At 49.3% G+C, this 23,873-nt stretch overlaps 1 protein-coding gene across 3 annotated transcripts in view; it reads right to left on the minus strand.

Annotated features, from left to right (window-relative positions):
- Window positions 1–23,873, minus strand: part of SHANK2 (SH3 and multiple ankyrin repeat domains 2) — a 534,119-nt gene that overhangs the window by 163,499 nt on the left and 346,747 nt on the right. The gene's annotated exons all lie outside the window — the stretch shown is intronic.

The following is a 23,873-nucleotide window of genomic DNA, read 5'->3' on the forward strand; positions in this document are numbered from 1 at the left end:
TCTTAGTTTGTATGATGTGGACTATTCCTTCTGCAACTCTTGGTTGACTGAAAGCCTGTCTTCTGTTAATATTAACCTCTCCTGACCAAACTTGTCCCGTGGGTATGAAAATTTGTTTAAGGATTTAAATACTCGTTAGATAAGAAGCTAGGGAAAGAATCTCATTTAGACTTGGCAGTTGAGTAACATGTAAATCACCCCCCTCAATCAACCTATTTGTGAACCCTCTAAATATAGTTTGGCCTGACTTAAGTCTCCCTATAAAGTCAGTTGAATTGGATGAGTTTATATATGAAACTATGATTCTGTTTAAGTTTTCTCAACTTTTATGACACTGAAAGCAGCACAGGATTATGAATCGTCTCTTTATTAACTTTTATGGCCTAAGAGAAATATACGAGACTGAATCATGTAAAAGAATGATTTCTCTGTCATTCTGTCTGTAAGGGGCCCTGTTAGAATCATAATCTTCATTTAGATTTATTTATTTTTATCTGAGATTTGAATCTATGTTTAAACACAATTTTAAAAAAAACCTAGATTTTTCTCATCTCTATAATTTCTGCATTGGGGTAGATACATTTTGGCAGCAGTTCCCTACCATATGAACTCAGAAGAGAGATATTTCTCCCCTAACAAAACCCACCAATGATCTCCACACATTTGCAGCTGTGTTCCCTGACTTGTAGGTTATTTCAATCAACCAATAAACATTTATTAAGTGCCGAATGTGTGTGAAGTGCTGGCAATATAAAAAGGCAAAGACAGTTCCTTGCACTCTAGGAACTTGCCATCTAGGGAAGGAGACAATACCCAAACAGATATATACAAAACAGGCAGCATACGGGATAAATAAGAATCACAGGAGGAAGGCACTAGAATTAAGAAAGGAGGCTTCCTGTAAAAAAAACAAGGGGGTTTTGGATGGGACTTAAAGGAGACCACGGAAGTCAGAAGGCACAGTTAAGAAGGGGAGACGTAAGACATTTCAGATACTCCTCACCCACGGGCCTGACTTGATTTCTTAGTGGGACATGACCCCTTGCACTGTGACTCTCATTTTCCATCTGACTTGAATTTGTGAGCACTGAAAAGCCTCCACACATCAGAGAGAGACCAAGTTCTTCACGAACACTGGGCTAAGGGGGCATTGAGCAGGAACACCAGAGAGATTGGACAAATACTAACCCAGAGAACTCAGAGCTGCAAACTGCCATTGCCAATCGGCGTCTAGAGGTCAGCTGTCTGGTTTGCCAAGATCACCAAGAGCGCCTTAAAGGGCAGCCTCCGGTTTGCACAGCCCCGGGCTGAAACATCACGTGGACAAAGCTGCCCGGGCCCACCAGCTTCCAACAAAGGAAGTCTGCCCCTGGTCCACATCCCTCCCTTGAAACCCCAGGGAACGAAAGTGCCAACCTTATTTCGAGATGGCCACAGGACTGTCATTTAGGTACAAACATTTTTCACTGCCCATGGCATGTAGGGAGAGAAATGGAACCTGTGTCCCCCCAGTCCCTTCCAGAGGGAAGTACCCAGATCCCACCTCCTCATCCTCTCAGGCAATGCTACAAGTCCTTGGGCTTCTGGCTGTGGAGACGTCAGGATTCCCAGAAGCCTTTTCCAATTCCCCTTCGTGCCAGGGTCTCCACTCCAGTGATTCTCTCCAATCCATCCTGTCTACGTGGTTGCACAGACTGGTTTGCAGCCTGCCTCCCTCAGGAAGCTCCTCGAGGGCAGAAAGGATTGTTTCCAATCTGCCTCGCATCCGCAGCCCTTCACTTCAGGGACGCTTGTTGCCTCCAGGATGGTGAGGGAAGCAACCGCGCCTCTCCCACTGCGCTCTCTCAGATGGCCTTTGTTCCCTCCCAAGGCAATCTCTTCATGTAGGCCCAGCAATAGGAATCAGAGCCTAGTGAGAGAAGGGAGCCTTGGACAGTCTTCAAACAGAGGCTCCATCGATCGGTAAAAATTTACTAAAGATGTTCTCGGTTCACTGGGCCACACGGGGGGTGCAAAGAAAAAGGAGCCCCTGCCTCAGTGGGCTTACAGAAGTGGGGGCATGTAAGAGACAGACAGGATAAATGAAAGGGAACTTGGAGGGGGACCTTAGGAAGCCCCGGACAGAGCTCCTAAGCAAGGAGCCCAGGTAAGAGGGCTTCAGGTCTAGATGAGGGGATCCTGTGTGATCCTCCAAGTCTGCAGCCACCCAGTCCCACACTTCACTTTGCTTCCTTCCCCCCACCCAGAGAGGGGGATTGGATTCAATCCAGCCCCCCAAATGCCTGTCAGTGCGTCAGGTACCGTGCCAGCTGCCAGGGCTACCAAGAGGACAAGGGAATAGGAGGGTCCCCAGCCCCGAAGGCCTCGCCATGGGGGTCTAGCTCAGTTTACTTAGGTCTGGAAGTAGTCTGACCCATTCCTTTCCAGATGAGCAGGAAGGACAGTCGCCTCTCTGGAGTCACAGAGTCCCCCTTTTGCATTTTCAGGATTAGGAGCACGAAGCTTTTGAAGATGTAATATTAATTCTCTTAAAATGGATTCCTCGCCATTAGAAAGCCCAGTGGAAGTACCTGGGGGAACGACCTGAGACTAAACACGGTATCTCCCCAAATCGCAGGGGCTGCCCAGACCCCGGAGCTCCGCCGGTGTGCGTAGGCCCTCCCCCGTGCTAGTCCCCCACCTCCCTGGCAGGAGAAAGCGTGGGGAGCATGACTCAGCTGCGGGGCAGGCGGGAAGGAGGCCGGGCGGCTGAGTCACAGCCCGACTCTCCGTGCCCACCACTCCCTTGCCCAGCTTCGGAAGGGCTTGTGCCAAGCATCCGGACACAACTGGGGAAGGCCACAGGTGGCGGCCTCCAGGACAAGCAGAGAACATGGGAACCGCCCGCGGGCTTTCCCAGGCAGGGGCTGACCAGGAGAAGCCCCCCACCCCCCCGGCTGGCCTTTTCCAGGAGTCTTCACTCTACCCATAACACCGCCGGCCTCCCATGATCCCGAGCACTGAGTGGCTCCTTGGAAAAGGGGCTGCCCCCTTCCGTGGGATCCTTCCCTTTTCCCTGCTGAGCTTTCTGGGCTAGGTCCCCCCTGCAGGACTGCGGGTTCTCCTTTGACTCGAAGGCAGCTGTAGAGGCTGAAGGCTGCCCGATTCCTCGCCCGTCCCTCTTCTCTCGTGGCCCCGGAGGAGAGAACAGAAAAGGGGTGAATTTGGAGGCCCCGGACCACCTCTGGGAGCCCCTCTGGCCTTCAGCATCACCATCCGGCTGACAAAGGGTGGGGACCCCCCCCCCCATTTGGGACCTCTGCCAAATGGGCCTCGTCTGATCCTGGTCAGCAAACCTCGTCCCTCTGGTCACTGGTGACCTTCCCCCTGCAGCCCCGCGGGGGACCCCAGGGACAGAGACAGCCTCAGAGCCCACAGTGACTTTACTCTCCAGGGGCCGGGGCCGGCTTGGGGCCCATGAAGCCTTGACGTTCATGAGCTCATCTGATCTTCAGGGCAAGTCGGGGAGCTTTGTTCATGTTTCACGAGCACGGAGGGGAACAAGTCCCGTGGTGCACATGCAAAATAGCCGGAGGAAAGGCAGGGAGACGAGCACAACTCTTGCTTCTCAGACGGGCAGAGCTCACGGCTCCCCCTTTTAACCAAGTGGGAGACGGAGGGCCACTGGCAGGAGCAGAAGGGGAGCTCTGAGGCCCCTTCTGACTCCACATCCAGCCCATTCCCAGGAGCTCAGTCGTGACAGCAGAAATAAGAGGAGCCCCGTGGCTAGTGCCCTGATGCGCGTGTGAACCAGGGGGAGGCAAAAGGCCGTGTGTGAAACCCTCCGGGGCGGGATCCTTCCTGGGGTCTCCGGGCTTCCAATTTCCATGGGAAAGCGAGACTTCCCCACCGGCAGAGCCAACTCTTCTTCAGGGAGCTCAGGAAACAAAGGGCCAGGTGGCAACTTGGGGAAGATGGATGGCCTTGGACTTCTCTCCATTGTTCCCCCAATCTTCCTCCTTCCCACATTAATAACCACATGACAGCTGCACACAGGATGGATAATTTATTATCAAGAAGGGAGGGAGGGACATGTTCATTAAGCTGCAGGAGACGTGCTGAACCACGCAAGCAAGCTGGGAAGGAACGGTCCGACCCAGACAGGGATGGGTAGAGACAGAACGTGTGCCCGTTCATCTGGGGCCTGCTGGCCTGGGCCGGCAGAGGTCATCCGCTCCCTCCTTCCCTGAGACCCCGGAGCTCCAGGTTTAAGGAACTTTCTTAATCCCCGAGAGGCAGGGACAGCAGCAGAGCATCTTCCAAGTCCTTGAACAAGACCAGGGCTCTCTCTTTTTCCCTCTTTGTACATTTGATCCCGTCCAAGCACAAGGCGGCTCCATTCTCTGAAGTTTCTCCGAGCTCTCTTTATTTGCAGCAAGGAATGGCTCGGGAGGTGACTGGTAGCTCTGTGCTCTCGTTCCCTCAATCAGAGAACCGGAGGGTAAATGTGGAGGCCAGTTAGTCTCCACTTATGGCAGCCTCCCTCCAGCTTTGGGGCGGCTCTAATTATTAGGGAGTCTTCCTTAGGTCTCACTAACTGGCCTCTCTCATGTTGACTCACTGATCGCAGGGATCCGCTTCCTAGGGTCAAGCAGGAGGCGGTCCGGACGCCAGCTTGGCCAATTCCTGATGTCATGCCGACTGAGCTTTAGGCTCACTCTTTTTCCTGCAACATGGGAATACGAATGGCCACTTCCCACCTCCCAGAGACGGGGAAAAGTGCTTCCTAACTTGACAAGAGCTCTGGGACTGGCAACGGTTCTTATTGTCGCCGCTTTCGCTTGAACAACAATAGAAAGTGCTTCCTTCCCTCCTTCTCTCCTCTTCTCCTGAAGTCTCTGTGCATGTGCCCAGAGAAAAGAGAAATCCAAGTACAAACAGTCATTTCAAGAGGCAAAGTGCTGGGGATGTGGCGGCCGGGTGGGAGATCGGGAGAGACCTTGCACAGGGGCTGGATCTGGGGGGAGCTTGAAAGCAAACGCGAGGCTCTCAGCAGACACGGGAGGGCGCCGGGCAAAGGCGCAGAGAGGGAAGCGCAACGGTGTTAGGCCAGTGAGAGTAGAACCAGGGAGTCTGGCCCGAGGGAGAGGGGAAGGAGGAGCCAGGGTCTGGGGTGATGAGGCCGGAGGGTGGCCGGCAGGGAAGCTCAGCGACCCTGCTTCTGAAGGCACGCCCAAGTCTCACGGGCCTGCTCCCCCCACTCTTGGAGAGGAAGCTCCAGTAACCGGCACTACTTGGATACTTGCAAACCGACATCAGAAATCCAGTGGGCCTTGGACGTCCGTCTGACTGAACTGGCACCCAAAAGCTGTGTGTGAGCTTGTGATTCGGGGGTCCTAGGAAGGAATGACCGGTTAATGAACCACGTGCTCTGCTTCTCCACCTTCTCTGCCTCTGTCCATCTGTCTGTCTCTCTGTCTCTCTCTCTCTCCTGCGTGAATGAAACCTATGGGATCACAAGAGACACACAAAGAACCACTCAGCAGCCCAGGCTCCCGCCCAGTAATGGCTGGAAGCAGAAAGCAAACCTGGGCCTTCCTGACTCCAAGATTCAAACTCTAACCTTTAAATCACCGCCCACATGAAAGAAAGGAAAATCCAAGGTTCCCAACGGTTCCAAGAGGAGCTGACAAAGTTTCTAAAATTTTATAGAGGTTTGTCTATAGTATGTTTGTGCATGGTTGTTTTTATCCTGTGTCCCTCATTAGAAGGAGTCCCTCCCCCTTTCTTTGTATCTCTAGTGTCTGGCAAAGAGTTGTTTTTCATAAATAATTCTTGAGTCGACTTTAATAAAATAAAACCTACCATCAGAACGCACAAACTCGACAACGAAGCGTTTCCATGTTTGGAAAAGAAACCTGCTTCACAGACGAAAGTTCTTATTAGAATGCTTCAAGGATCCAAGATGTGCTCAGCCCGGGTGCTACCCCCAGCCGTGGAAACGGCAACGCTACGTGCCAGAGGCAGGATATCGGGCATTACAAGAGAGTTTCTCACCCGCAGACCCACCCTGGGGATAAACTGGCCCGCAATCACTAATCACTTATTAAGCACTTCCTCGTGCCTGGCGATAGGAACCCCAAAGGGAGTTTCTTATAACTCTTCTAGCTCTGGAGAAGCTGCTGGCTGAGCCAGGCTTCTGGGAGCTCGGGGACACTACCTCTGAGGGGTCGCTGGTGGGAGGAGATTCTGACCTTGCGAAGCTTGGCAACCCCAGGCGGGTCCCACAGAGCTGAGGAGACTTGCTGACTGGTTGGCTGTAACTAAGAGAGTATTACTGAGGTCTGCTGGGTCAGACCCCTGAGGATAAAAAAGGGCGGGAGATGAACCTGTCCCTGTCCCTAGAAAGATTTATAGAATTACCTGGGAGAGACCCATCAAAGTCAAAAGTAACCCAAGGCAGAATGGTGTCCACTTGAGTGCTTGGCCCAGATGATCAATCAGGTTCTTTCTGGTTCTGAATCTGGATCTGAAATCAACCTGGAATGGTGTGACGAAATGGATCCATCCCTCAGCCTTTATTGTCTACCATAAATCACATGCTGTGCTAAGGACAGAAATATAAAAGGAACATTGAAGGGACCCTCTTCGATTGGGAAATGGCCAAACGCTGGGACATATGAATATGATAGATGGTTATCCTTCTGTTAAAATGATGAAGAAACTTGGGAAGATTTGCATGAACTGACGAGGAGGGAAGGAAACAGAACCCAGAGAAGGTACCGTAAAGACATCTTTGAAAGACTTAGAAACGCTGATCAACAGCTCTGAAGGACTCACCGTGATGCTCATTACCCATCTCCTCACACCAGGATCGGAGGGAAGGTGAATGAGACTGCCTTTTCTTTTTCACCGTGGAAAATGTGGGAACTTATTTTGCTTACAAATACATATTTATAATAGACTATTTTTCTTGCTTTCTCAATGGGGGCAGAAGTGGAAAGGAGAGAATGTAGATGTGAAAATAAAATAAAATTGCATTTCAAGAAATTCTTCGGCGTAAGAAAAAAGGCAAAAGGAAAGAGTTCTGTCTTTGCTAAGCTTATATTCTGCTGGGGACTTGACATTCTACTCATTTCCTTTGACCCAATGAGCTCACAATACACTCCAATACTTGCTGTGGAATCACTTTAAGCAGCACTTTTTCTTGGTAGGCAAAAAAATTGTAAAATGTGTGCCCACAAATTCGGCAATGGCTGAACCCGCTGCAGCATATGAGCAAGGAAGAGACATTTGGGAAGATTTGTTTGAAGGGGCACTGAGCAAAAGTAGCAGGAAAACTATAAAGCCTCCTGTCCACCTAAAGTTTCACAAGACCACACTAAAAGCCATTGCACGATGTCCACTCTGTATTTCAGACAGAACACGACAAAATGAATTCCCCTCCTTCCTCCTGGTAGGAAGTAGAAGGCTGTTTCATACTTTGCTGGTTGTGGCGAGTGTTCCTTTGCTCTGCTTATCCCTTGCCACAAGTCAAGGACCACAGGGCCTTTACTGAGAAGTGACGGAAGGGAAGGAACAAATATGGCACTTTCCTCTCCGGTTGAGAATACTGGTCTTCCTCTTTCCCTTCATCACTCAAATTGGTGACCAGTTCCCTCCATAATGTTCTTCTTGACCTCTTCCTCCCCCATTCCCTCCCCCAGCTCCAGGTGGAATCGATCTGCCTTTAAAATAGTTGCAGTTTTCTCCATTATTACTTTTATTCTGTGTATCGGCGGGAATCGTTGCTTTCTAAAGGACAGGAGGCAAGCCTTGTTTATTTGTGTGTCTACTAAAGCATGCAGTGCGGGGACCCATGCATTAAGTCATAATTGATAGAGAGACAGATAATAATGGATCAGTGGACAAATGGTGGCGTCTGACCTTTCCGGAAAGCTTTCCTTGACTGTTCCCACTTGCACAGACCTTGTCCTGATCTGAATCTCCCTGAAGTTGCTACTTGGAATCCCCGCTTAGCAGATGAGGTCCCTCTGAGACCCCTGGGAAGTGGCCCAGCTAGCCCACGGCGTCCGGTGCGAGGTGGTGTGGGCAGCGTAACTTGGAAGGGCCACGTGGGAGCGGAACACGCAAGCACACCATAGGAAAGAGGGAGCCCCGGGGCATGGAGAGCAATATAGGGCAGAGTGGGATGGGCAGAATTTGGCCAAGAAAGTGGAAGAGACATTGCAGAGACAAAGGCCCAAGGACAGGAGCCTGCATAGTGCGTGCTAAGGGCAGCCGGGCCGAGGTCTGGAGCACTCTATCCGGGGGAACGTAGGGGAGGGCTCTGTTGGATAGTTGTGGAGGGTGGGGAAGGGTGGCTGGCTGGCCGTACTGGGTGTGGCCGGCAGGGGGGATCACTGAGCTACAAGCTGACAGTTTTAGGAGGAGCCTGTTTTTGGCGTGTAGGACCAGGCAGGGTAACGACTCCAAATCACTCTCCTTAGGATGCCCACAATGAGGTATCCAACAAAAGAGCTGTTTCCCCATTTTTAGTTTAGCAATGGAGCAAATCCCGCACGCACGGTCCCACTGCTGGGAACAAGACTTGAATTTTGACTCTGCGGCCAACGTTCTTTGAGGTATTCCACTGAGTTTGCCCAGGGAAGGTCCTGGCTCATCCCAAGGCCCCAGTCTGATGTATCTGGCTGAGGGACCTTTGATGGCCTCCCCAACTTCGTTTCTTTGAGTACAGAACAGGGCTGGCCGCGCTCCGCTGCACAGAGTTGGGACAATCACTTTCAGCCCTGAGGGGCTACAGGGGGCGACCAATCAGGGAGCAAAGCCAAGGGATGACGAGGAATCGGCCCGACTATCTGGCATCCACAGACCCAGACGAAGGCTCTCGGTACTCTGGCTGCCGGGGAAGGGAAGCCCCCAGATGGAGAGGCACATGGATTGCAAGGACCAGGGAAAGACCTGTCGGGGAGGTTTAATGAGAAGACAAGCGAAGACCCCCCCGGCCGCAAAGGCACCGGAACAAGAAACGTGAGCACGGGTGGGATCGTGAGCAGGCGATGGCCTCTCCTCAGTGTCAGAGCTTTGTATCGAGGCCTGATGAGGCTCTGGAGGAGAGTGGGGACGTGCAGGAGGGTCACTCATTTACTCCTCCGTCCATGGATGCTGGGTGGACCACTTGATAGCATCAGGCTTGGAGTCACAAAGATCTACGTTCAAATCTAGTCTCAGATATACGCTGCATCACCTCGTGAAAGTCCCTGTGTTTTCTCTCTGCCTCAGTTTCCTCAACTGAAAAATGGAGAAAATAATAGCCGAGTAGGATTGTTGTGGGGAAAAAAAAACTGTGAAGCACTTAACATAGTGCTCATCATGTGGTGGGTCCTTAATAAATACCCATTCCCTACTGCATAAACATAGTTATTCATTGGAGCACTTAGTAAGTGCTCCATACTGCAAGGGGATCAAAAACAATTGTGACAGCCCTGCCCTCTCAGAGCTGATGCTTTTGGATGAAAGGGACTGAATATTAGGGCAGATCCTTCCCTCTCAGGGTTGGAACATAAGTAAGTCCTGGGAGGTGGATTCTAGGACAGGAGAGCTCCGGGGCCAGCCCTGGTGTTCCTTGGCAGAGGGAGTGCTCGGCTGAAGAACGGCCTCCCACCGATGCAGGCTGGCACCTTCTCTGCCCCTGGGAATCCCTGGCAGGGCTGCCCGCACCGAGAGGGGCTTCTCCAGGGGTGGGACACAAGGCAGGACCTCAGGCCGGGCCGCTCTGGGTCCCGCTTCTCGTGCGCTCCAAAGTTCTACAAAACCGTCCTCGGAGGTGGACCCTGGAGAGGGAGAAGGCCTCCAAAACAGCAGGCGACTCCGAGGCAGCGGAACGGGCTGGCAAGCACAAGCTGTGCTCACCAGGCCGTCCCCGAACCAGGAACAGATCGTCTTCCCAACGTCTGTCCCTGCCTTGGAGCAAACCGTCCGACGGTGCTAGAGCCTTAAGTAACCCACCCTGTGTGAAACCTCTCCAACCTCGGGCAGGTCCCCTAACCCGCTGGGCTCTGTCTCCTCGTCTACAAAACGGAGGTGATATTAGTCCCTGCATCCCAGGATCCAGCCGAGAACTTGGCCATCCCCATCCCACAACAGCCTCGTGACTTCCCGGGGGCTTTGCCCTCCCCGATGGCTCACGTTCCTTCCCATCACGCTAACAGGGAACCCCCAATTTTGCTCCCTAGACAAGACGATGGGAGATGACTTTGCTCCTGAGCTAGCTTGGAGGGGAGGAAAAGCCAGAGGAAGGACTGGGGCTCTCGATGGTCACCAGAGATCCATGGTGACTCCTGCATATTCTGGGCACATAGTCTGAGCCTCATATTTTTTTAGCTAGAAAACCAGCCTTTCCCCCAGCTGGGCTTTGCCTTTCACACCATCCTCCCCCTTCCTGTACCAAGGAAGCTCTCCTGAGCTCAGTTCCACTCCCCTCTGTCTACTGAGGAGTGAGCTTCTCCAAGCCAAAATCAGGGGCTAGGGAGGAAAAGCAAGGCTTGGCCACAAGAAGCTTCCCTGCTGCTGGCTAACTGGACCTGCACCCAGAGAGGCAGCCTCTGAGGCCAAAAGGGGCCTGACTTCCAAGTCCTAGGCTTAGCCCTGCCAAGAGCTGTCCGGGTGAGTGAGGCCGTCTAGCCTCAGTTTTCTCATCTGTTAGATGGGGATGGCAGAAGGAAGGGTCTCATCACTTCCATGGACCCTCCTCCTAGATCTAGCATTCTATGATCACTACCTGGGGACAAGGGAAGGTCCTCGAGTCCTTCACTCATGTTCCCCTCCTTAGGGGATAATGCAGCAAAGTTACCAGCTTAGATCTTGGGACAGAAATCAGCGTTCACGGACAGAGCTTCTACTAGGGAAGGAAGGGCTGGCAACTGCCTGCAGTACATCTCCTTGGGCCTGCAAGAATGGATACCAGCAAATTTTCAATCAGCAAACGTCTAAGGGGACATATGCTCATGAGGCTTAAGCGCAGGCACTTTTGATGCCTGAAAAACCCCCAAAATGCCTGTTTCCATTGAGTTTACTCCAATCAACATTTATTAAACCCAATTATGTGCACAGACACGTGGGAGGGCAACAAGGACAGAGTGGGAGCAGCCTCTCTTCTCAAGAAGTTTTTAATCTGCTTTTGAGGGGCGGACACGGACCGAGTCTGACAAGGGAGAATGAGCCGAGAGCCAAGGACCGAGCTCAATGCCGCGCCGGCGAGGGAGGGGCGACGTCCAAGCCGGGGGCTTTTGTACAACGTATTGTGCTCGAACAAGGGCAGGGGCAGGCAACATGGAGCAGCGGCAGCGCCATTTTATAATCTGCCAATGGCGTCCACAGGTCCAGAGTTCAGCACCGCCGTCATTTGCTCAGGAGCTCAGATGCTACAGGAAAATGACTGCTCCTGCTTGGAGTGACCAAGGGGGACGCGGAAAATTCTGATTGCTGGGAGTCCTCCAGGACCAGGAGAGCTTCATCCTTCCTGCTACGGAGGCAGAGCCTCAGGATCCCTGGTAGGATGGGGTGCGGGGGAAGCGGCCACTTAACGCTGGTGCGAGGTCCAAGTTCCCAAGAAGCGACATTCGTGGTCCTCAGACCATGTCACAGACAAGGAAGCTGCTTCCCTCAAACTGTCTCCTGAACACACAGCCCCAGTGCTCCAGGTGACCGCTGAATACCTGAGACACCACTCACTGACTTTGTGTTTAGGCAGAAAGAGTCAGTCCACAAGCAATTATTGAGCACCTACAATGTGCCGGGCACTGGAAAGACAAAGAAGGGCAAAAGCAGCCCCCGATCTGAAGGAGCTCACGGCCTACTGGAGGCGATGACCTAAGTATGCACAACCGAGCTGTGGGCAGAAGGAACTGGAGACAATCGGCAGAAGGGAGGGCTAGAGAAAAGGGGGCTGGGAAAGGCTTCTTATAACGAAGCCAGAAAAATCAGGGTGAAAAGAGAGAAGCAGGGGAAGAAAAGTGGTTAGAAGTATGAGTTTGAGCAAGAAAAAGTGGAAGCAGTATTATTTGTGCAAGGAACCCTGAATCTGGAGTGCAAGGGCCTGAGTTTGAATCCCGCACGTGCTCCTTTGGGGAAATCTCCCTTCAGTGGGCTTCAGTTTTCTCCTCTGAAATAAGGGGTTTGATCTCAATGAATTCAAACATCTCTTAGACCTCTCAAGCTATCTGGCATGGGCACCATGGCTACGGAGATTCTCTGGGCCCTGCCTGGGGGCAAGTGCTCCCCGGCTTTGGTGATAAACCTGAAGAGGGCCCCCAGAGATTAAAGGACGGGTCCAGAGCCACAGAGCTGGTGTCGAAAGTGGGAACCCATCCTGCCTGTTTCCAACTTAAGCACTCTGTCCGTCACATCCTGCTTCCTTTTCTCTGAAAAATCAGTATATGAATTCGGACATTCTCAGTATCACAGTATTGGGAGAAAAGCATTTTGTAAATCTGAAGGCACTAAACCAATGAGAGTCATCATCACCACCCACCACTTTCATCCTCATCACCATCGCTGCCATCTTCATCATTACCATCATCACCACCATCATCACTATCAACATCATCTTCATCATCATCATCATCACCACCATCATCATCACCATCATCACTATCATCATCATCTTCTTCTTCATCACCCTCATCATCACTATCAACATCATCTTCATCACCACCATCATCACTATCATCATCATCATCCTCATCATCATCACCACCATCATCACTATCATCATCATCATCACCACCATCATCACCATCGCTGCCATCTTCATCATTACCATCATCACTATCATCATCATCATCTTCTTCATCACCCTCATCCTCATCACCACCATCATCACTATCAACATCATCTTCATCCTCATCACCACCATCATCACCATCATCATCACTATCAACATCATCTTCATCATCATCACCCTCATCATCATCACCATCATCACTATCATCATCATCTTCATCATCACCCTCATCATCATCACCACCATCATCACTATCAACATCATCTTCATCATCATCACCACCATCATCACTATCAACATCATCTTCATCATCATCACCATCATCACTATCATCATCATCTTCATCATCACCCTCATCATCACCACCATCATCACTATCAACATCATCTTCATCATCATCACCCTCATCATCATCACCATCATCACTATCATCATCATCTTCATCATCACCCTCATCATCATCACCACCATCATCACTATCAACATCATCTTCATCCTCATCATCACCATCATCATCACTATCAACATCACCACCCTCATCATCACCCTCCTCATCATCACTATCACCCTCAGCAGCACCATCACCCTCCTCCTCCTCCTCCTCCTCCTCATCATCATCATCACCATTATCACCATCATCTTCATCATCATCTGTTTAGACTGAAGTGTAAAACTGATAGAAATGTACAGGCACTAGCCTGTATATGCAGACCCCCGTTGGCTGCATATTGACTTAGAAAACCCCGTTGGTCCGATGCCTTTCCTTTTGTTGTTTTGGCTACACGTTACCCAATTACATTTTAATCTGGTCCAGGCGCTGCCCCATTGACTCCTCCTCCGGCTGCCACGTGTGCTCTCCTGCTGATGCAGAGCTGCACCTTCTCTGCACTTACAGTTTGGGACGGCCTGGCATTTGGAGCTTAGGGCAGGGCTGTTGGATCCCTGAGCCTCACCCAGAGTCTGGGCCCATTTTTGTATTCCGGTTCAGACAGCGTCAGTGCTGCCCTCCAGCAGACCCGCTTAGCTCTCCCAGACTTGGTCTCCCCCGCTCTCACTCCTGACCACTCCTTTCCTCCCCTTGATCACAGTCTCATCTCCTGGGACAGAGCCTCCATTCTGAGGCCTGTTGCCAGGCACAGACTCTTGTCCTTCCCTCAGTGGTGGACGTGGAGGAAGAGCAGCCCTTTGTCCTGTCCAGAGCTAAGACTTTCCCCTTCACCCTCCCGGTATTCCTCTTTGTTTTCTTACTGCCTCCTTCTCCTCACTCTCCCTTCCTCTCATTCTTTTCCCCCAGCCAAATGCTCCCAGAGTCTTGCAAGCTCAGAGCACCCTCCCCTATTCCCACAGCCTTCCTGGGTTGCTCCAGGCTTTTTTTGCTCACATATTCCTGGAACCTGTGGCTCTCTTCCCCCACTTTCCTACCCTAGATGTTTTCTGTTGCCAAGGGCTATTGTTCCTTTTCTAGGAATCTATATTGGGCTTATTCTGGCCCCTCCTGGCTACTACACTCACACAAGACTAAGTCAAGCCCAGCCCTGGCAGGGAGAACTGGGAACGGGCATCTTCCCCCAGGCTGCCCTCCTCCCACCCAGACTGCAGACAGAGGAGTTTTAGCAAGATTCACATTGATACTTTCTCCCCACTTTCACCAATGGATCACACATTTAGGCTGGAGGTCAGATTAAGCTCTCTGAGAACAGAACCACAACAGGGCTTTTACTGCAGCAGGGCATCTAATGGAAGCTTGTTGAATCTAGTTCAGAGGTTGTGTTTTACAGAAGGGGAAACTGAGGCTCAGAGAGGTCAAATGATTTGCCCAGAGTCACAGTGAGATCACAGCAGATGAACTCTTTGGCCCCACATGGAGCTCTTTCCACTGCAGCCTTGGTGCTTCCCCTTTTCCTGCTCAAGGGAGGGATTCATGCTTCTAATTCATGGAGAGCCAAATGTTAGAGACCTGGGGAGGTTTGGGGGCAGGATGATGTCCCCCAGTGAGGGAAAGGGGGGTTCATCGTGGGATCCAAAGTTGGTTAAACCACAGACAGAAATCCCAAGCATTTCCTCTTGCCCCATTCGCTGAAAATTTCCTTCCCACTTTGACCACCAGGAGCGCTTCTAGCCCTCCCACAGCCTATCTCCCTGGCTCCCAAGGCCAATCGAAGAAGAGAAACCGAGGGGCCTTGGCCGGAACCCACTTCTTTTCCTCTTCTGCCAAGCTGACAGCTACCTCAGGGCCTCCTAACAGGAGATGTTTCCAACAGAGGCAGAAAGGAGACACTCCCCGGAGTCTCAGCAGGTCCCAAGCCTGGAGCTTCGGGACCACAGAGGGACGGTTTCAGGCTCCCCAAGAAGTTCGCTCCTTTGAGCATTAGTGAACTCACTGCTTTGGGGTCCCTCGCCTCACAGGGCTCAGAGCCGGAAGGGGCCGCACAGATTCCCTAACTGCATCCCTAGGTTTTACAGAGGGAAACCAAGGACCTTTTAGTTCATGGAACAACAAGGGGATAGAATTCTTGCTGCTTTCTTTTCCCAGAGTCAATAACAAGCACTTGTGCTGTCCTGGACACTAGGGCTATAAAGAAGGAAAAGCCAACAGGTGCTGGATGGTGATGGCAGTGGGCAGAGATGGCAAGAGAGGCCCATCATTTACACGCTCTGGGTAGATCTGAAATTAAGCAGCTAACTCACAGAAAATCGTAACTCACAGAAAATCGTCCTTCAATAATCCTAAAAGGCCGCTCCTGATGAATAGATTATAGCCCTAACTACACAGAATATCCAGTGGATCTCAAGCTTTCAACACACACACACACACACACACACACACACACACACACACACACACACACCCCATAATCTTTTGGATCAGCTTTGAGTTATCATTGTTTCAAAACGAATAAATGATATTTTTGCAGAAATGACTAAAAAAGAACCCTTTGATTTTAGGGCAAAACTGGCATTTATCTCCTGTTCCCGCAAGGGAGCAACTCTACTACCCAAGCCTAATGCATGGGAAAGGACGCTTCTCCTCAGATGGTTTTTGTTAACATCAATGAAAAGGAGGAGGGGAGGAGAGGAGGAAACAACCAAGAATGGGGCCTTGCTCTGGCTTTGGGGCCCTTTGGAGTCCATCCTGCACCAAGTATTTATTACTGTGTACAAGGCTCTGGCACAATTACTGGGGAGAGAGACAAAAAGGAAACAAACAGTCCTGACCTCCAAGGAGTTTGCATTATCCTGGGACAAGAGAATAATTACAATGTGATTAAGTAAATACAAAGCCATTTCAAAGAGGGAGAGAGTGTTTGTTCCCAGAGGAAGCGTAGTGGAAAGGTGTGTGGAGTAGTTGGCCCATGAACCATGCCTTATGGAAAGTCACCAGCGACTGAGAGGAGAAGGAAGCCCCTTCCAAAGGTAGGCTCAGAGATCAGGCAACTAGTTATTCACCCATTGCTTCTCAATCCTCATCAGAGTCAATCTGGGAAAACTGGGATCCAAATCTCAATGACGGGGAATTATGAGAAAAAAATGTCCTCCTCATACATGCCAGTAGACACGGTGTGAACAAAATCATGAAATAACACTGGAGTTCCCCATTGACTTATTCTGTTTTGTTGCTAAAAACAATGGCTAGATAACATACGAGATCCCAAAGCAAAGGGAGAGAGGAGGCAAATAACATTAACTTCTTGCCTCCCTGAACGGGTTTTGTGGAGCTGACTTAACTAGACGACATTCAGGTGGCAAGGCTCCAGCAGCCGGAAGGCTGAGGATGCACTTAGTCTGCAGGTTGGATGCAGCAAAGCCTCCGGTCTTCAGAGCAGTGAGACACGCAATGTTTCAAGCACAAAAAGATCCCTGAACATGTGGCTGAGGGGCCATGGGCCGGATCTGTCAAGCCTTGACATCACGGCACCCATAATCTCGGGACCTCACTTGGAGATTACCAGAAAATTGTACTGACATTTGATTTCTCTGTAGTCTGCACAAATTTTCTACCACTTAAAACAAACAAAAAACCAATTAAACTGTGGCCTGGATATGTGGGCCTGACCATCCATCCATGGGAAGAGTCCACCCAGATGAGAGCAAGAAGCAAGCAGCTCAGCTGAGGAGGGAGGATAGCCAGAACAAATTAGACATGACACATGTTCCCATGTTTGAGCGAGCTAGGTCTGGTGGTCCCCTGTTCCAGGCCTCTGTGTGGGGTGGGGAGGAGACGGAGACATTCTCTTCACGAACGGCTTCCTGGAGCAGTCAAGCCTGGTGCTTTCCCCAAGGGAGAGATGGCCAGGCAGGATGAGGGGAGTCCTTTGGCAGCTCCAGCATCTGCTTCCCCAGCCCCTCCTTAGCTAAATCTCCAGCAGCCCAATGAAAACTGAAGGGTAATTTAAGGAAATTGGGTCCTGATGGCACTATTCTCTTATTAAAACTGATAGGCGTTTTGGTATGTTGGAGTTATCTATGGCCAATATTTCTAATATGGCTCCTATTTCTTTTAGCTAATATCATTAATATTATAATTATCTAGGCTAGGAAAGGTTTAATATTATTAATGTTATAATTATCTACGGCTAGTGGAAAGAAAAAAGAATGAGTCGATTTGTGCCTTGGGGATTCCATATATACTTCTATCATACTGTGATTCAAAGTCTAGATGAGCCCCCCTTCATGAAGTCTTCTCACATCACCCCTGATGGAACTGACCTCTTCCTCTCAGAACGCTTTGCATCTGTCTTATCATACTTATGGCCTATTACTTTTAAATCATGGAAATTACTATAAAATCGGCTTTGTTTATTAATTGTGCAGGGTAATTTGTTCCTATGCCTTTATCTGCCTTGCTAGATTATAATGTTCAAGGAAGGTCTTCTCCATTTTTCCATTCTCCACAATATCAGGCATGAGTCCCTGCACAGAGTCTATTATAAAAATATATTTGCTGAAAGAATTCATTTGTCATTTGAAGAAAGAGCTTACGCTCCATTACAGGTGCCAGCAAGTGAAACATGTCTCCTCGGCCTAGGTTTCAGAAGTGAAATCAAGATCTGGACAGTCTGGAGACAGGGATTTCTCTTAGAGCATTGCATTTAAAACACAAAACTAATCTTGACAGAAAAAGTGTGAATAGGGCCCTCAGTCAAAATTTACTGGTTTTCCTCCTCCTGATATTAACCAGACTTTGGTCTTTCATCAAGATAATTAAAAATATTTAATAAAAAACTAAATTAAGGTTCTTAATAGAGTGATTTGATTGACAGATGCAGACAAAGAATATCTCAATTTTAGTAAAGTATCTGACAAAAATCCCCCATGATATTATACAAACAGCTGGTACAGTGATGGGAGCATTATACTTAGGATTTGGGGAGACTTAGGTGCAAAAGCCTCTCGATACACTGGCTAGCTGTGATTCTGGATAAATCACTTTACTCTCTGAACCTCAGTTTCCACATTTACAGAACATGAAGAATAAATCCAACTCACAAACTGTCAATTGGATGAAATGGCACAAACTAGGTAAAATGTTTTGCTCTTAAAGTGATCCATAGATGTTTACCTGTTAATTCACCTTAACATTAATATTTTCTTGGACAATATAGGCAAATAAATATAGGCTGTTTGGATCAATTCAAGAAATGTCGGTGGGGCAACTGCAACACGCAAATTCTTTGGCTTTGGGCAGAAGCAAAAACAAATAGGAGCCAATCTATAAGCTAGTGGAGAACAAGAAATAAGCAGGATATTATTTAGAGGCTGAGGATCAGGACACAAAAAGACCACATGGAGAAGGTAGATATGGGGAAAGGAGAGGTTGTAGCTGAATAGCCACAGCCCAATAGTATTGATTAATGTGACAGTGTCTACTGAAATGTTCCTCTCTGATGGTTACTTTACAGGGACCTGTCCTTGGTGCTGACTTACTAATTGCACAGCATCATGAAGAATTGTTGGGCTTCCAGTGAAGACTAAATGGATTTGAATCCTGCCTCAGACACTTTACTAGGTGTGTGACTCTAGAGCAGTCACTTCTCTGATTTTGTTTCCTCATCTATGAGATTGGAACAACTACCTCAGGGTGGTTGGAAAGATCAAGTGAGAGAAGGTGATTTTCTCTGCAAATTTCAAAGCTCAATATAAATGTCAGTTATGTTTATTAATAGTAAGACAGAAAACACACCATTTAATTTTTTACATCATAGAAAACCAGGCAGGATATCAAGAACAAGTTGGACAAGGGAATGAGGATTCAGAGAGATCTTGGCAGGCTGAAACATGGGGCTAGAACTAACAAGATAGAATTGAACAGGGCTGAGTAAAATTTGTGCAATTTGGATATTCAAGAATAATTTACATAAATACAGGATAGGGAGCACCTGAGCTGATAGAAGTTCAATGAAAAAACAAGTAGGAAGAGAGGGGGCCTAATTGAGAGAAAGCTTCCTTGAATGACTGAATGGAGGCTCCTGCCAAAATCAGTGAGTGCAATCTTAGACTGAATTAAGAGAGGTTCAGTGGGGAGAGTCCTGATGCTTACAATCCAGGCTGGGCACTCAAGAATCACTGTATGCTATTTTCAAGAAAGACATTGACCAAAATGACACAGTCTGAATCTGAAGATTGGAAGGGACCTCAGTGGCCATCTAGTCCAACTGACACATAAAGGAATCTCTATCATGTCCAACCTTACAAATAAGCCATCGCTTGAAAACTTTCAAGGAGAGAGAGCCCACTATCTAAAAGGCATCCAGAGGGGAGTTCAGTTTGATGGAACCATGTCACATGAGGAACGGGGGAAAAGGAGGGTTGAGAATGCAAGACTGGGGTGATGGTGACAGGGAAGCTCTCTCTGAGTATATTAAATTAGAATTCTGGATTGTCCTAGAAGATAGAATGAGGATCAGTGGGGGAAAGAGACTGTGCAATAATGAAACGGGCTGCCTTTTACAGTAATGAGTTCCTCATTACTGGAAGTAATTCAGGCAAAGTTGAGGTGATCAGGTGGCCAAAAGGCTACAAAAGGGATCCCTGTAGATTTGGGGGGTTTCCCACATTTTTTCCAATGAGGTAGAGGGAAAGAAAAAAAATGCTTGTTGGTTGAAAAAAATAAAATTTAAAAAGGAATCCTTATATTACTATAGTTCATTGGATAAGATTTTTCACTTGTTTTCCAACTTTCTAACTGTTTAATCCTCGCTACTGTCTCCAGTACAATGTAATGTATCTGTATTTTGAGGATCGCAGAGACATAATTGCTGAATTGTAAGTATGTAGCTGGTATGAGTAAGAAATTATAGAAGAGTTGGACAAGTAATCACCAGAAATCCATTATTCTCAGGGCCCTTGGAACACCTAAGGAGTCTCGCTTAGGTTACTTTAGATTAGGAAGGCACTTAAGAGTCATTAAGTCTTAGGCCTTTTTGGATGAAGTGGGAAACTGAGGCAGAGAGGATGCTGAAGTCCCACAAACAATCAAGGAACAATTAAGCTCAGGATTCTGTCTCTACAGTGGATGGCTTCTCCTTAGTGTCACAGCTGCTCACACTTTCATGTATCCGTAAATATTCATGGATTAACAGAGGGCCCACATCAGGGAGCTCAGAAGGCCCAAGAGGAGGAGAAGTATTTACACACGGTCCCAGCTGCCAGCCTACGACACCCAAAAGTCCAGTTCAGAAGCAGAGGGGGCAGGGATGGCAGAGAGCACAGAGATCACTAGCAAAGCCCTCATTTCTGAGGGGCCAACAGAGCTGTTGAGAGGCTCGAGGGCTCGAATGGGCTGCACAACTACTAAAGGGGCAGAGCTGATTTTTGAAATCAGGGCCCACCGGTCCAAAGTCAGTCATCTTTGTGCTGTCACGTGACCTTCCAAGGAAGCTGGAGAAGCCCCTACTGGGTTTGGTCAACCTGTCAATAATTACAATCTAGTGGAGCAGAAAATGGTGAACATTCACATGGAGATAGAGATCAAATCTTAACCATTCTATTCACAAGGCACAGCTGGAGAAGTGTTTATAAGATATTTAGTCTCTCAGGAAAAATAGCAAGAAGACAGATTTCAAAAGGTTTGGCTAAAAAATAAAAAATCCTCCGTCTTTGATGGTGAAATTACTTTTTTTTTAGGGGACCAGACTATCTTTTGAGCAAACATTTAATCTAAAAAAAAGTCGATTCTGACTTTTACCACGCGGCCAGTAGTGACGATCTCAGACAGTAATTGCAGGGAAAACACACTTAGTGAAATTAATGCACAAAGTGAATGAGCCACTTGAGTATCAAGAAAACAAAACCTGCAGAAGTCACCAGAGCCCTCCAGTAGCTTCCCTGATGACAACCCCATGAAAATAATTAAGGAGCGAGGAATTAGTTTTGGAACCAAAACAAAGTTAAGCCCAACTACTCTGAATATATATATATATATCTTTTAAAAACCTTCTTTACAGGTAGGTATCCTTCAGATAAAAAAGAGTTTGCAGTTGGACAAAAACAGCATGAGGGCCAAATCTTTTGGTTTCAAAATGGGAACCTGTAAAAAAAAAAATCCAGGGCTTATTGTAAGTAAAATTTCAGAGTTGGCTCCTGGGGAGAGCTATACAATATAAACTTTAAAAATCGCCGTGTTCCATTGTGCTAGGATACTAACTTGAGAACATCAAATGCACAAGAGGTCAAACTGGGTTAGAATCAAGGGTTCCTCTGGCCCAGAGCTTGGTCTTTGGCAAGCCTGCTGGGAAATGCTTCCGGGGAAGGGGGGGGGCGAAGATCAGGATATTCTCCAAGCACTTCGAGCTTTCTTTCATTCTGAAACCTCCTTCAGCCCCATCATCCATGAATTCACCCCAACTGTTTGTGAAATGATATATATTTTAGGGCCACAAACTCTTAGGGCAACAATCCTCCCTAGGAAGAGCAGTTCTTTGTATCTGGCCTCAATTACCTCCTTCTGTTTCCTGGGGCTGGTCCCTAGCACTGGTTTCCAGGGACTGGTTGGATGAAATCATGACATTGTATGAGTTTTGATCATAATCAAGCTTTCATTAACCTTCAACGTTCCGATCAGGTGTAACAGAGGAGTTTCCAGCCCTTCCCTTCTAAGCAGTGAGACCAGAAACAACCCCAGTGGGCACACAAAGGACAGGGGTCTTTCTACACAGAGCCGGAGCAGAGGCTCGGGGAGCTCTGGCTATCGCCCTCTGTCAAGGAGGGTGCAACAATACAAGCATTCATTAGCTAAAACTGCTCCCCGGGTGCTGTAATTATTTCCAGGAAAACATCTGTCTCCCCACAGCCTTCCAGTTCCAAAGCCAGCCCGGCCACAGGCAAAGGCGCGGGGATTTCGGGATCTGGACGAAGTGGGTCGGGAGGAAGTCGCCCACCAGGCCCTCCAGCCGCAGACAACGGATTCCGAGGGCAGAATCTGCAGAGTTGGGCCTACTGTGGCCCAGAACAGTGGCTCACGGTGCAGCAAGGAGCCGTCTCAGCAGATTCCTCTCTGTGTTTAACACAGGCTCCCTGCTAAATTAACCATCACTGCAGTGAGCTACAGTGACCCATGGGCCCATGGCCAGGACGGAGAGCTCGCACTTTCCACACAGCCGGGGAGTATTACATAAAGTCCATCCCTGGAGATCCACGACGGGCCTGAAGACTTCTCAGACACGGACACCCCCACCCCCAGCCAGGTAAGGCCCAATCATTCTTGGAACTCCTCCGTCCAGCAGCTTTCTAGAAAAAACCAAAATGGAGCCAGGGCTTTCTCCCCAAGGTTAAAAGCAGCTCCCGAGTGCTCTACTTCCCTAGGCATCCAACTTCAGATCCCAGCCAGTGGTTTCCTAAGCACAGATCAGGCAGCTTCTTCCACACCCAGGGGAGGGGGCCTTAATTTGAGATTCTCCCAACAAAGGTACCCTCTCGATGGCGGGTGCAACGTCCAGACATCTGCCAGCCCCAGCTTTCCCCCACGAACTTTTCTTGAACCAGTCCCTACAGCTGGACAGAGCGGTCGCCCTCCTGTCCAGTACTCATGCCCTCGTTCATGAATTTCCACATGGAATAAAAGGCACTCTGCTCAGTGACTCCCTCCACAGGCCGGCTTGTGTGTAAGCGCCTGTGCGCATGCGCCACACACACACACACACACACACACACACACACACACGCACGCACGCACATTCATCCCAGGAAGCGGGGCTGACATCACTCCTGCATCCTACAGAAAATGATTCAACTCCATTTCGCTGCATTTCCATGCGGATTAAAAATCTATTTAAAACATGAAGCTCCAGCAAATCAGAGCCTTCTCTACTCTGGGGGAACTTCAAACGCTGAGGGATGGACCCCAAAGCCATTGGCTCCTGCCCCCGTCCGAAGCCTTTGGTTGTCAATGAATCACCGAGCTAGAACTCGCCATAATTAAGGGCAACATATGGTCAAGATGGATTCCACGCATCTGCACATGAAAAATGGACAACATTGACAGAGGAACCCAACTGCCGTCCGCAGGAGCCCAGCTTCCACCACCATGCTCGCTCCCTCCAGAGATTCTCTCCCAGTCGGGGAAGCACGCGGGGGCTCAAGATCCTCAGCAACAAGCCCCGAGAGGCAAACCTGGGACAAGTGAGGGACACTCGGCCTTTAGGGCAACACGGAGGCTTAAAACCTTGCAAAGAAGTTTCCCCTCCTCAGAGGCCCCGGTGAGCTCCCCTCCGCTCGCCAGCCCGCTTCCTCTTAGGTCTATGGGGGGAGGGAGCGAGATCACCTGCAGCAACACCATTCAAGGGAGCGCCGTGCTCCCTTTGGTGGAGTTTTCAACTTTGTGCAACTCCCTTATTTCCTGAAGAACAGGGACCAAGCATAGCCTCAGAAAGCAAAGCCGGCAGACCCAAATAAAGGCACGCGTTCCTTCTCAGGGAAGGCAGGACATGGCCGCCCTGAAAGAGTCTCCTCTGACTTCCCCTGGACGCTGGGGGGGCAGCTGCCCCTCTCCCCCTGTCCGGTATTCTCCGCACCCGCAGGGGCTTTTCTCCCAAATGCTTCCCCATAAGACGCCTCGATAACCCCGGGCAGTTTCTAGCGTCCTTTTCCACTCACTGAATGGAAGCACTGACAC

This window comes from Sminthopsis crassicaudata, chromosome 6, assembly GCF_048593235.1.
Source record: "Sminthopsis crassicaudata isolate SCR6 chromosome 6, ASM4859323v1, whole genome shotgun sequence".
Lineage (NCBI taxonomy): Eukaryota > Metazoa > Chordata > Mammalia > Dasyuromorphia > Dasyuridae > Sminthopsis > Sminthopsis crassicaudata.